Raw genomic sequence first — 13,514 nt, 5'->3', positions numbered from 1 at the left:
GGAGTCAGTCCCTTCAATGGTGGTCTACGCAGGCAAGTTAACTGATCATGAGCTGTTGGAGATTCTCCTGCTTTTCTGTCCCTCTCATTCTGGGAGTGTGCTGAGATTTCAGGTATTTGGGACAGGCTACCTACTGCCTCTGGCCTTTGCATCATTTCTAAGTATCTGAACAGAGGACATCAAATTTGCATGGCAAACATTTTTACCTACTGAGCATTCATATTCAATGAATCAACAGCATAAATGAATGTCTGTTTTAAGAGTAATTATTAGGAAACAGTGTGAATCAGCAAATAGTCTAGAAATGTTTGTAGTGTTTTCCCAAAACAGTTATTTAATTTTCTAATATGAACTTAGATTATTTTGTTGCTTCCATAATGGCTACTGTGAAATATTACAGGCATTTATTATTCACCAAATGGAAAAAGTTTTAGTTATTCACATTCAATTATTTTGAGCTGATATATATTTCCCACGTTACTTCGGAATCTTGAACTTGTCTTTTATCCAGCTGTCATTTATTTGAAGTCAGTACCACATACCTGACATGCAGATTTACATGAAATTTAAGCAGTCTTATAGCTGTTTCTATACAAATTTCACTTTTAAGCCCCAACCCAATAGCGTTCTTATTTCTGATGTTGCTATGAAGCAAAAGAATCATTAAAGGAAAACAATAAATTAATACATTTATAAATTAACTAAAATACATGAAAAAATACTACCACATTGAAAACATAATTAAAGAAAGAAGCAAAAAGACAAAACTGAAAAATTAGGGTGAAAATTTCTATTTTTCACGAGTTAAGTGCTAGAATATGATGAATAATCTTTAATATAATGAATAAAATATAAAATATTTCATAACCGAATGAATTCATTGTTAGCATAGTAACATGATGCAAAGTACTGAAGAAAAAAGAAGGGTAATTGGGAATTGTTGAATTGTAAAAACAATTTCAAAAACAAATAAAAATTATGTAAAATCATGTGATATGGATACCAACCGGGTTGGTTTAGTGTCTGAATGTGAGGACATGTAAAGAATCTGTTTTGACACTAGCTTTCATAATTATGGAAACTGGTAAATTACTTACTACCCTCCATTCATAACAATGGTGACTGCCACATAGTTGTTGACTCTTCAAGATTCATCCAGTTTAAACACGGTTTAACTCTGACCTTCATCTTGTAAAAACCAATGATTACTATTAGCCTTAAAGGAAGAATAGATGCTGTCTTTATAAACCTCTTCTTTATGGATGAAAACAGTGAAGTTGAAATTGAGCACTTGGATTCTCTCTAAACATTTTGTGAATTTGTTTTTTCCTGAGTAGTCTCAGAATGACAAGATTCTGATTTTAACAGACTTAATGAAATGATAATTGATTTGTCTGAACCAAAGACAACAAACAAATAAGCAAAAAAACTACAGTATGCTTCATAGATGTCTTTGTGCAATCTCTTTAGTTCTTAAGAACATATAGGCCAGGTAAAGCAATATATTGTATCTTTCTCTATTCAAGCCCAATTACATAGCACTAGTATCACAAAATTTGATGTTGCTACCCTTTATGCTGGGTGACTTTCTAAATTATGAATTTTGAAGGCTAATAAAATAAGCAATCATTTAAAAGATGCACTAGAATAACTGTCTCTTCTTCATAAAACACAAAACATATCAACCATTTTACAAAACCTTAAGTTTCATTACACAATGTGTTTTATTTAAGAATTAAGCACACATACATGCACACATATAGCAGCAAATATCCCATTATTATAAGACTGAAATTTTATATTATAATTAGTTTTAAAACATACTTCTTTAAGTGGATTATACTGAATTGTTTTAACTGGATTATTTCCTATTTTGCTGTGTGGGTTTGTATGTGATGTCTGTTGACTCTGTTATGGTTATCCAGTTTGTACATTATTTGTCATCCTTTATTGCTGTAAACAGTAAATATAGTTTGGTTAAAAAAGATTATAATGACAGAACAAACTAATTAATTCTTTCAAAAAATTAAAACAAAATTAAGTGGAGGGAAAGGGGATCTAGGAAATATGAACAATATGAATCAGAGAAAATTCTCAAAGAACTAATACAATAAGAAAATAAAAGAGAGAATAGAAACATATATCCCAGTGTCATTTTTCCCTAGAATTTTATTGAAAAGAATATAGAAAAGGCAGCTTGAAAATTGGAGAGCACATAATATAAAAAAAAAAAGTCAAGCACAGGTTTTTCATTTAGGATCGTAATCATATTTTAGGAAAAATTTATTGAAATGAAATGTTAATTCATAAAGGGACTAAATATATCTCCACAATATTTGTTGTGATTTTGTGCATGAAAGTAATCAAATACGGAAAAAGAGAGCACCAGATGTGACTGACATTCTGTACAAGGTTTCTGATAATCACAAATTCTGAAGACAAGTCTGAGCTTTATTGCTGGTTTATCTCTATTTCTATAAACAGCTCTAATGTGAAATGAGAATTTCTAGTGGAGGAGGCATAGAAATCTGAATGCATGAGATTGGATTTCATCAATAAAACTGAGATAAAATGTCCTTTCTCTGCTTTTATTGCCCATGCTTCTTAATTCTCTATATTACAGGTCTTTGGAGGGCTGAGAGCATAATATAGACAAACAACTGGACAATTCATAAAATTGTTTTGATAATTTATGCTAAATTTTTGTTACATGGAAAGAACATCCTTTAGGTTCAAATATACTAATAGAATATATGCATGTTTGTAGGAGAGAATTTATAAGTAGAACCATGTATTCAGGGACTGCATGAGTTCACATTAGCAGTCTACAAGGTGAGGAACTTGCAAGAAGAACCAGCAAGTGTTTATTCCAAGAAGTTGGGCACTGCAAGAGAAGGGAAGCAGTGGTGCAGCCCCAGTAGATAAAACAGAACACTCTAATTTTGCGATCATGGATTATTAACTCTCCTGTGTTTCAGATTTTTTTTCTTCAGCAGGGGCTACTGAGGCCATGAGGGTCCAGGGCTCCTTCTCCATGGGATGCTACACTGCACATGGTAGTGTCCTTAGAACTGGATGGCACCGCAGCTTGCTTTATAAAATCCTTACTCCAGTTATACCATATTTCCTTCAGAAGAAGAAACAAAATTATTTAAAAAAAAACTGTGTTAAAAAAAAAAACCCAGAACACTCTATTTGCATTGCAGTGACCCACTATAATCTCACTTGTAACTGGAGGCTTCACCACAGTTTACCAGACACTCCGAATGACACAGAACAAAGCAACTGATGATTTTTTTTTCCAAAATAGGCAGTACAATCCTTCAGATTTCCTGATTCACTGGTAAATCTGCCAGATATTCAAGGCATATAAGATAAAGATGGATGCTTCAACATTACAGAAGAACTTTGGATGACTATCCAGGCAGCCAGATATCTATGTCACTTCTGGAATTTTAGAAGTTGCTTACAAGCACTTCCTGATTATGTAGGTAATTTTATTTCCTTCAGGGGCCTTTGATGGAATTGATGGAATAGTCACATTTACAATTCTCTCATATAGTAGCTAGAGCATATTAGATACAAGACTTAAACTCTACAGTATAGAACAGCTATTAGAATTATATGTTATTTGCCTATTAATATGGCCTTGATATTAAGAATGTGTTTCTTGCTTGATGTTTTTCTTGATGGTTGCAGTTCATCTTTCCTTATGTTAATACCTTTCCTTTCTTTTTCACAATACTTGATAATTGTTCTTGTTGTATATAGTTTTATATCAGGTTTAGAACCCTCTTATTTAGAACATAAGGTGAAGTGTAAGGGAATTTCAATCTCTTTTGGAAATTTTGAATCCTAGGGCATGGTCTTGTCTGTGAATGGTAGTGATATTTTGCTTGTGTTTTAACAAATAGATAATGCTGAAGATCAAAATACAGAGCTAAACCACTAAAGTCCAGGCAGTGGTGACACACATCTTGAATCTCAGGGTTTTGGAAACAGAGGCAAGAGAATCTCTGTTAGTTCAAGGATACCCTGGGCTATATACAAGATTGAATCCGTCTAAAAGAGAAACAGCTCAAACAAGGTTGATTTTAACACTTGGGAGCCCACATCTTTAATCCCTGCACTAGGGAGGTGGAGACATGAGTGATGTGGCTAGGCAGAATGAAATATAAGGCAGGAGGAGACAGGAGTGCGTTGTAGTCTGAGGATGAAATCTGAGGTGCAGTTTGATGCAGTCAGTCTGAGGATGTAGTCTAAAGAGGTTGTTTGAGAACAGGATCCCCCTTTTGGTCTGAGTGTTGGTAGAGTTAAGAATTCTCCAGTGGTTGGTCTCTCTGATTCTCTAATCTTCAGCATTCACTGCTGATAGCTGATTCCAAACATTAATACTAATAACAATTAGAATTTGTGCTACAGTTGACATGAAAATTTATAATCTTAGGGCAAGGGTCTGGTCTTTGCTTGCTCCTATGTTCTCTTGAGTGTTTGGAATGGAGCAGTTGGCTTGCTATTCACTCCTGGACAGAACAGAAGGCAACTGTAGAAGTAGTGGCTTCTAAACTTCTCTATCAGTGGAGTGTTTACTCCTGTTTTTTTTTATCTAAAAATTCTTGAAAATCCATAACAGACTCTCATGACTTCTTGCTATACTCATTTGGAAGGACTATTTTGCTGTATTTAATAACATACATCCATACTAAGGGATTTTGAGGAATGGCTGGAATGAATCCGCATTTAAAAACAGAAGAAGAAGGAGTCCCGTGTCTACAGGAAATCACAACGGAAAAAGCCACCGTCAGAAGGCATCAAGGTTGCCCGTGCTGTAATCCTACTCTGCCTTTACTTTGCTCAATCTGGAAGCAGACTTTATTGAACGGGTGAGACTTTTGCATTTGATTCACTGGCCCACATTTCCTTTGCTTCTCACAGAACTTAATATACTTGAAAAAATACTCCTAGCTGGATCTCTCAGGAACTGTAGCGTCTTGCACAAGATCTGCAGAAATTTAAGCCAGACAGAACATCAGTACTGAGAAGGCTGAGTAGACACAAAGTCCCACCCCAACCGGGAAGCACTATGTATTTGATAGCTATTGGGAGAGGGGTAATAATGCATGATACTGGGTATACGAAACACAAACAAGCACAGGTCACGAATGCAGGAGAAACAGGGCAATAAAAAAACAGCTTTCGGTTTTTGTTCTTCAGACCTGTGGTATCTGGAAAGTGCTAGTCCACAGGATTCATTCATCACCACTAATCCTTAAAATCTGTTTATCTTCCCTTTTTCATTGAGCCCTGAACATAATTGTGGTAAAGATATATCATGTAGGGCTGAATTTATGAGCTCTGCACTGGACTATGGGTATGACAACATATTCATAGGAGTCATCCTATCTCTGTGCTCACGGATCAGAAGAGTGGTAGTGTTCTTTCCCCTAGGGCCAGTTCCCTACCTAGTCTCACGTTCATGTTCGTATTAGCAGTATCCGATGGTGTCCATTTTGTGGACAGTCTAAAATCCAACCAGAAGTGATAGGTTGTTAGTATTCTTGAAAATTAATTTATATGCCAATTAATCTGGTATATTCTCCTGCTTCTTTGTCGCCACTGTGTATATCACTCTCTAGGCAAAGAGTGTAGACATATAAAGATTCTTTTATAATTTACAAGAGAAAGTTTTAATAATCTTTGTAAATATGCACTCATAAACTTAAAATATGAATGTTTGGAAAAAAACAGCAACTCCAATAATAGAACTGATTATTCCATTAGATTATTTTCATAAAATATTTTAACCAGTTTCTATATTATCCTAAAAAATAGAAATGATCAGTTAGACAATTCAATGTGTTAATCAAACACACTAACTGTTCATTCACTGTCAATTTATGTGAGGTAACACAAAATAAAATGTGGTTATAAAAGACTTTTCCTAACTAGACACAATAAATACACACACACACACACACACACACACACACACACACTCACACACACATAACTTGCTCACCATAGATAGGGAGTCTATGACAGATCATAGTTTAGATACCGCAAAAGCTCAACTTAGTGAACCAATAAGTTTTATTTAGGTTATTTACTGATAAATGAATGAACGGTTACTTACAGGCACAGAAATAATTCAAAGACATCAAGGCCAGTATGGGTGACAGACAGTTCACCAAATCTGAAAAACTGAAGCACACTGAACAACCTGCAGGCACCACAACAAGTTGGAGATTATACTTCCGGTGGACTCACTTGGTCTTTATCATTTCCAGGATACTCACGTGTTTTCTACTTCTTTCAGTCTGCTTGGCTGTCTGGACTCAGTTTCTTCTTAACAGCTCATATTTTAAGAGAGTGACTCTCAGCAATCTTTATTATTACTCTTGCGAGAGAGGAGACTAATGAATCTTATTAGTTTTCGGCATTTACTGAGATACTTTGAATTGTTTATTTTCTGTCTTTCTGCAGGAGCTTCCCTGTAAGCTGAAATGTTTCAGTCATAAAGAGAACTGCTGCACAACCCTCGAAACACCTTAAGAGTTAAAGAAAATTTAGTTACATTCAAAAAGAAGAAAGATTTTAGATAGAAATTTTGACTCTATGTGAACTGAATTATTAAAAATGAATGCAGTATTTCTGGCACTTATCAGGTTTTTGCCCAGGACATGTTCCTCCACAGAAACTTACTTTCCATTTTAGGTGCTGAATTCAGATTTATGTTAGTAGGTTGATTGTTAAACGGAGTCATCACTCTCTTCTGAATCACTCCATTGGCAGAAGTTCACCAGTAGCTTATGCAGTAATTAATGTCTTCACTTTGTTTTAATGTATCCTTCACAGTCACTCACTTCCTTAGACCATAGTTGAAAATAAATAATTTTTCACATTAATTCAAACTGAGGACAACTAAAAGCCTGAACAGAATAATGAATTTTTGATAGGTTATTTTATATTAATTAAATTTATTCATTTATTTTGCATCCCAAATGCAGTGTCCCTTCCATCCTCCCATTCCCTCACTCCACTTCCCACCTGCCCTAGCCCCACCCTGATTCTACTCAGCTTCTCTTTCTGTTCAGAAAGCAGAAGACCTCCCAAGAGTGTCACCTCACATGGCATTTCAAGTTTAGGGAGGACTAAGTTCCTTCTCTCATATTAAAGCTTGGTAAGCCAACCCAGGATAGGTCACATTTTTTGTTTGCAATTTTACTTAATGCAAATATCTAATTTATTAAATATATAAAAAATGAATAAATTAAATATTAAATATTTTTCTAAAAGACAAAACCAAAAATTTTATATCATTATTTCTTTTTCCACTTATATCATTCATACCTACTCATTGGTCCCTAATATTGCTCTTGACTTTTAATTTAGTTTATCACATTTTATGATAATTTAATGATACTGCATTCATGTTTAAAATGACGCAATAACTTTCTGTTTGTCTTGGAACAAATTAAAAAAAAATCACATTACAGTACTAAATTTCTGCTGAGTTGGTCCTTGTTATATCTTTTCCATTCTTCATATACATGCTGTTCTTACTACATGCCATAGTCTTTTGCCACCATATTCTACATATATGTAGAAACTTTTGCTTCTTCCCTTCCAGCCTAAATCTTATACCAGCTTCTCAGGCTTTACTCTAATCCATGTTATTTACTTTCAAGTTATGCTGTAGTTTTCTAAAATATCAATATCTTAAAACCAGGTCAATATCCTTGGAGTACATTTTAATAGTTAAAATAATACATACAATGGAAATACTGCCACGGAAATGTGTGTTGAAGTAGTTAAAGACACTAATTAAATACCACATGGTACTCATATAACACAAGCTTTATTCTGTTATGTTCATTCTTTTATGAAGGAGAATTTTCTTTGCAAAATGCTAGTAAAAGTAGTACTTTGAAGAAAATATCAACTGATAGAGCACTATATAAACCTACACTTACATTCATATTAAGCATATGTGTAGAGTAGTAATAAGTCTAGGCTATTGGTTGAGTATTTATTGATAATATTAAGCCTTTGTGGCAATGATTTGGGAGCAGACAGTTGGGACACAAAAACGCCATCTACAACCTAGATGTAACTACATAAGGTTATGTAGTTCTTAACAAGATCTCTGAAGATTGTTTGAAATACCAATATTGGCAAAGCTATAACTAATTAGCTACTTGACTCAGAATCACTTTTCTCAAGAAAGCTGCAGCAAATGAAAGAGTTCATCAGTTGCCAATTGCCAGTTTCCCAATATCTTTGTTTGTTTGTAAAAATATGGACATCAGAATGATTACTGCAGCAAAAACACATGGAATTTATTATTAAAACTAATAGTGATTTTTAAGATTCCTTAACAGTGCTTAATAGCTTTCCAGTGCCTGGGGGGAAATTTGATCATCCATGTGTTTCTCAGTTTTATTTGGGAAAGGACCACAGGGAGTTTGTACTCCCTCTGGTTCAGGACTATGTTTATATCATCATGATTATAGATTGAAGTTATAACTGTTTCATTTTTGGCTAGTTACTGTAATTAGCGACACTGACACCTGGCAGCTCAACTCAGTCTTTACAGCTTAGATGAGCTTTTGGCACAGGTACCTAACAGTGCTACCTCAAAGTATTCATTTGAGGCCTAAGATTAGAATGAATTAAACAACATGAATATTTCTTAGAGGCAAATAATTTGCTGATTTTTATCCAACACACTAAATTGGTATTAATAAAGTAGCAAGTTGTAGGACTCTCAATAGAACACAGGAAATAGGAATTCTGAATCTGAGTTTGTGATACCTTCAAGGCAATCACAGTAAAACAAACAAAATCCACTGGAAAGTTCCTCTGCACAATAGCCCTTTCCCATTACGCCTCTAACTATATATCCCTCATTGCTCAGATTAAGAAGGAGGAAAGTAAACTAAACATCTTAATGGCAATGTTATTACTTTTAATACTAAGTTGAAAAAATATTTCTCTGGCTTATTATCTCTTTTAGATCTTTTTCAAAAAATCAAATCTATTTTTCATTAAAATTGTGAAAGTAGATAATTTGCTGAAGAAAGCCAATTTGTGACTGTCATTTACAACACATGGCAAACAAATCACCCCCCTTATACTACATATTCCATATTACACTTTTATAAGTAAATACCTCTGTTGATCTCTGCTGTCATCTAGGTCTTCAACAGTATTTACATTGAAATAAAATATAATTTTCTTTATAGATGAAGAGAGGCTTGTAAGCCACAAAGGCTCAAGTTAGTATCTAAGAATATACCTTCTCATGGAAGAAGGATAGCAAGCATTTCACGTGGTTGGTCATTCACGTCTTTGCAAGCATTCATGTGATTATATAGTGTTTCTGGTGTAGTAACACCTGGAGTTTTGTTGTGTTGGAAACCTCCTGATTGGCCATTAGTTAAGATATTGTATTTATAGTTATAATTTATAAACCTATTCTGACTATTCAAGCTGAGACATAATGCTATTATTATTAAAATATATGATTTTGTTATGCAGAATCTAAGAGGTTTTTTTTTTGTTTGTTTCTTTTTTTTTTTTTTTTTTGGTTTTTCGAGACAGGGTTTCTCTGTGGCTTTGGAGCCTGTCCTGGAACTAGCTCTGTAGACCAGGCTGGTCTCGAACTCACAGAGATCCGCCTACCTCTGCCTCCCGAGTGCTGGGATTAAAGGCGTGCGCCACCGTCGCCCGGCTTTTTTTTTTAAATTTTTTTTTATTGTTTATTGGTGTGAAGGTGTCAGATCCCCTGCAACTGGATCTTCAGACAGTTGTGAGCTGCCATGTGGGTGCTGGGAATTGAACCCAGGTCCTCTGGAAGAGCAGTCAGTGCTCTTAACCACTGAGCCATCTCTGCAGCTCTAAGAGTTTTAAATTTAGAAGAAGACAAATATTACTTAAAAATACCCAATGGTGTAGGAAGAGGCCGTTTGTTCATCTTAGCCTCCCAGAACCAAAATAACCACGCAGAAACTGTATTAATTAAATCATTGCTTGGCTCATTAGCTTTAACTTCTTATTGGCTAACTCTTACAATTTAATTGAATGCATTTCTATTAATCTGTATATAACCACAAGGTCATTGCCTACCAGCAAATTTTCAGCATGTCTACCTCTGGCTGTGGATCCATGGCATCCCCCTGACTCCACCCTTCTTTCTTCTAGCATTCAGTCCAGTCCTTCCCACCTATCTAAGTTCTGCCCTATCACCAGGCCAAGGTTGTTTCTTTATTCATTAATAATAATCACAGCACACACTCCCACATCTTAATGGTACCCTGTAAATCATGCTGTTTTTACTGTAGATGTCAAGAATACAAAATATCCTCTGTTCTATGTTAGCTTTGGGTATTTTAATTAAAATAATTAATGCCCGTCTCATTGCCTTTGCTAGTTTCTTATGGCTCTAATGTACAGATAGAAGGAGACCTGCTAAGGTGTGAGGAAAAAGAATATGTTTTGATAAAAATTGTTTCCTAATTTACACTTGTTATAGAATAGTATCATTTACCAAGGAAAAATGAGTGGAAGTTCAGCTTGGACATACTATATGACTTTATAGGATTATGTATAATGCCATGGCATCTTTTTATACCTCTTTCCAAAGGCTGATATTGAAAACTCACATTGAGTACAAATGAAAATTGTGTAATTCCTATTAGAACACAATAAATAATTAGAATTCATGCTGTATATGCCATATTGAAACATTGCTCACAAGATTATACCTGGTTAAAATCATGTTTTATTCACATACTGCTAATAGTGGGACACATGTCTAGAAGGGAATGTTTATTTTAAATAAGGATGGATTAAATACTATATATTGTTGCTTCATTTACTACTTTTGTTTTTCTAGAGTAGGCATATATATGGGCATAATTTTCCTTTGTGCTTCTTCCATTAACTAATTCTGTTTTAAATGATGTTAAAATACATGAGCTATTACTCTAACTTTAGCACTGGACCTTAACTGATTAGTATTCCTCTTTCTCTTCAATCAGAACCAGGATGTTTTAAATCTCTCTATAATTAAACAGATTTTTCTTAAGCAGAATCAGCAGAAATCTTAAAATGGTTTTATATATTGTAAAGTTCTTTTGGGTTTTCCGCATTTTTGTACATGTTTCTTATGTAAACTATGATGTACAATCAGGTATTATCAGAACTGTTTTTTAAAGGAAGAATGCTTCCAATATTTTCTGGCTGGAACCATTTGTATTTTATAAGTCACCAATATTATATGCTCTAATTATTAAACATTATCATTTCATATGCAATTCTAAAATACTACCTGATCATTGCAATCTGCATTTTGATTCTTCTGATAACATACCAGGTTCTTGATTAGAGAGTAAAATTTCAATCAGTAGCTTGATGTTCCAGGCTCACTTCTTCTGAGTGTAGTTGAAATTTTCTACCATCTTTTCTCCCATCTTTCACTCTTTTCTTTTCCTTTTCTTTTGTTTTTCGCCCAGTTTTAATTTTAATTTCCCCTTTTATTTAAAACATTATTTACCTCATATAATATATCTTGATCACAGTTTCCCCGTCGTTTACTCCTCCCATTTACTCCTCACCTCCACTCACATTTGGATCCACTCTCTTTCTTCAGTTAGAAAACAACAGGATTATCACAGATAACAACAAAATATAACAAAATAGAATATGCCAGATAAAACAAAGACCACCATATAGAAGCTGGACAATGGAAATCAACAAAAGAAAAAGAGCCTAAGAGAAGGCACAGAAATTAAATATCCATTTGTTCACATACTCTGGAATATCACAAAAGTACTGAATGAGGATGGCATTTGTATGTCTGGGGCAGACTGCGGGGCCACTAGCAGTGAAACCGGGATTTATCCCTACTGCTTGTACTGGCTTTTTTGAAACCTATTCTCTTTGGATGGATACCTTGCTTGCCTTGATATAGTAGGGAAGGCCCAAAGCAATGTGATTTACTCTCTCTAAGGAGTGAATGAAGATTAGGCGGAGGAAAGGGGAGGAGGGGAGGGAGTTGAAACGGGATTGCTATGTAAAATTAAAACAGAATGCTTTTTTTTCTTTTTAAAGTAAATAAATAAATAAATTTTAAAACATAATAAACTGATAGCTAAGAAGGAGGTATAGGTGGGAATTCCATGCAAAGAAAGCACTCTGGGAAGAAGGAATGTTGAGTCACCAGTCAGATGCAGAGGAAGCAGGATGTGCAGGAAGAGAAGTAACAGCCATGAGCAATGTGGCAGGATGTAGATGAACAGAAATGGGTTAATTTAAGTTATAAAAGCTAAAGGTAGTTAGGAAAAATCCTAAGCTATGGGCCAAATTTTATAATTAAAAAGAAGTCCCTGTGTCATCATTAGGGAGCTGACTGGCAAGAAGAAAAAAAAAAAACTATACGTATTTTTGAACTTTTTCCTAAATGTAGATAAACTGTCTGAAACTCTTTTGATTCTTTCATATGGTTGCCATTTAAATTTATTATGCAGTAAGCAAGCGACCCAAATAGATTTGCCTGCCAAATCTATTCCTCTTCATTCAAGCATGCCTTTGACCGGTGATGACAAAGGATTTCTGCTCTAGCCAATGCTTTCCATCATGTTTGAAATTCTGGGGCAGTTTTCAATAAGAAGAATATTTTCATGCCTAATCATAGCATCAACAAACTCAATGCTGTTGAATAGTGAATTCCTGGACCTAATATATGTTGTTAACATCGATTCAGCATTGTTTCTTCTAGCGCTTGATAAAGAGCTAAGGATAGATTCATTGAAGAATTTTCATTGAATTCCTACTAATAAACTGAAGGTTTTAGCTCTGTGAGTTCAAGGGCAGCTTGGTGTACAAGAGCAAGTTCCAGGATAAGGCTGAAAGCTACAGAGAAACACTGTCTTGAAAACCAAAACAGACAAAGCAAACAAAAAACTCCTGAATATTTAAATTAATGATTTAAAGTGTATTTTAAATAAGATTTAGTTTTATTGTTTGAATCATGTTTGCATCTCTGTGTGAGTATGCTCACATGAGTGCTGATTCCCACAGAATTCACAAGTGTCAGATTTTCCAGGGGCTGGAAACCCAGGCAGTTATGAGATACCTGATTCAGGTCTTAAGAACGTGATTCAGGTCCTAGGAAGCTAATTTAAGACTCTAAAGAACTAAATGACTTTTTTTTACTGCTGATCCCACGTGAAACTTAATATGAATTACTTTATTTACAGTGCTACAGTAAAATATATATTAAATATAGGTACTGATAAAATAACTATCCTGGGTTTCTTTATTATTGCTTTTTTTATTTGTGCTTGTTTATTTTGTTTTGTTTTCTTTTCATATGATGATGGATATGGTACTATCAACGTCTGTAAAGAACAATTTTGGAATTTTGGTGGGGACTGTTTTGAATCTGTAGTTTGCTTTCAACAAGATGCCCAATTTTATTATGTTAATCTTACCAGTCCATGTGCATGAAA

This window comes from Microtus pennsylvanicus, chromosome 12 (genome assembly GCF_037038515.1).
Source record: "Microtus pennsylvanicus isolate mMicPen1 chromosome 12, mMicPen1.hap1, whole genome shotgun sequence".
NCBI classification, from domain to species: domain Eukaryota; kingdom Metazoa; phylum Chordata; class Mammalia; order Rodentia; family Cricetidae; genus Microtus; species Microtus pennsylvanicus.
The sequence above is the reverse complement of the archived record's forward strand: the minus strand, read 5'-3'. Positions refer to the sequence as shown.